Below are 1,821 nucleotides of genomic sequence, written 5' to 3' on the forward strand. Positions count from 1 at the left end.
TATATATATATATATAAATATATGAAAAAAACAAGCTGCTTCAATGTAAATGACTGAAAAAAAAACAGCAAAATAAAGTGAAAACCCCCCCACAGCTCAGACTCATTTGCTTTTTGCTTCCCCGAATAAAGAAAAAAAAAAAGCAACAGTCACATTCATTTAGACAAGCATAATTTATTCTTAAAGATCTTTTCGGTGCACACTTACACTAATTTCCAGACATTCTCACATGAGATTAGCGTTGGGACATGAGACATACACAAAAAGGGGGCTGCACTCCTTGAACCTGTTCACATCGCAACGGTAAACTAGGTGTATTTATTTTTTGTCACTTTTGGGGATTTTAGGTGATCGACCAACGCAAAGCAGAGCAGAATTGCGGCATTTATGTACAGCCCCATTTACTTTGCTACCTCTAAATTAAATTCAAAAAATGATCCAGTCAGAAGAGACAAAACTTCAATGTTTCAACCTGCATGAAAAACTGAGATTCCCCCAGAACACACCGTCCCCCCATGGTAAAACATGGTTGTGTCAGCATCATGCTGAGGAATTTTTATACCTATTAGGAAAACACAGGATTGTGATACTACTAGATACGCATCAACAACTATGTCGGCTGACGCTAGTCATTTTTTGTTAAAAGTATCGGTCCGGTAAGATAAACTGGGCCGATATTAGCAGCTGATGTTTATTCAGATTTACGGTTTGTGTTTCATCAGGAGTTTGACCATGTTGTATTTGTTCAGTCGTGTGATGCATTACACCAGCATAAATATTGGATATCGACATCGACCCATATTTTCATATCGGTGCATCCGTAAATTCCTGGCTTGGTTTTTACATTCGTTTCCATTCAGTCCAGTGTTCACTGAAGGAAGGAAAATACCATTTTCTTTCCACTTCACAATTATGTGCTACGTTTTATTAATCACATAAAATCCCCCCCCTCCAAAAAAAATACATTAAAGTTTGTGCAAAACGTGGAAAAGTTTAAGGTGAGTGAGTACTTTTTTTTTTTTTTGCAAGGCATTATAGTTTGTGAAGCCTTGGATGCATCACTGTTAACACTGCCGTAACAAGAAATTAAGAGACACGAAGCTCAAAACACACATTTAGATGACGTGGGCAAACAGACCTGCACACAAAGCCGCGACCTCTTCACAGTTCTAAGCTTCAGAAAAAAAAAAAAAAAAAACTCAATTAAAGTGTCTATTGGCCGGAAACATCCACCACCGCCGCTTTGTGATTGACCTGCGAGAAAGTGCACAACAGGAAGTGAAACGTCCCCGATCCCGTCGTTTCATTGAGGAAGATGAAGAAGGGCGACAGCTTGACGACGGTAAATCGCCACCAGTCTTCTATATACAGTACATTCGGAATAAAGCCTTATTTAGTGCAGTCCAGGAGAACGTAGTGCTGTTTTTTTTTTTCTTTTTTTTGTTCCGACAATCTGACATCTTTGCAAAACACTCATACAGACAACAGGAAAAAAAAAGAGAATCTTTACACATTCAAGTGTCTCACTCAGCATTTACACTTTTGTCGAGCTTTAAATTCAACTAAAAGATGATGGTTTTGGCTACCAGTACGGCAAACATGACACTGTTAGCGTTATGCTTCCGCAAAAAAAAAAAAAAAAAAAAATCTAATTGTTTTGGCAGAAAAATAGTTTCTCGTAAACTAGAAAAATTCAACCTTTATTTTTGCTTTGATACGTTTTACCAGATTCTTAGGCTTATTAAACGTTTTTACAAGGACAGGGAAACATGTGGAGGGTGTATTAACTTTCTTAGATTTAGCTCTGGAGTTAAATCTAAG

Source organism: Poecilia reticulata, chromosome 11 (assembly GCF_904066995.2).
Source record: "Poecilia reticulata chromosome 11, P_reticulata-male-v2, whole genome shotgun sequence".
Classification (NCBI taxonomy): Eukaryota; Metazoa; Chordata; class Actinopteri; order Cyprinodontiformes; family Poeciliidae; genus Poecilia; species Poecilia reticulata.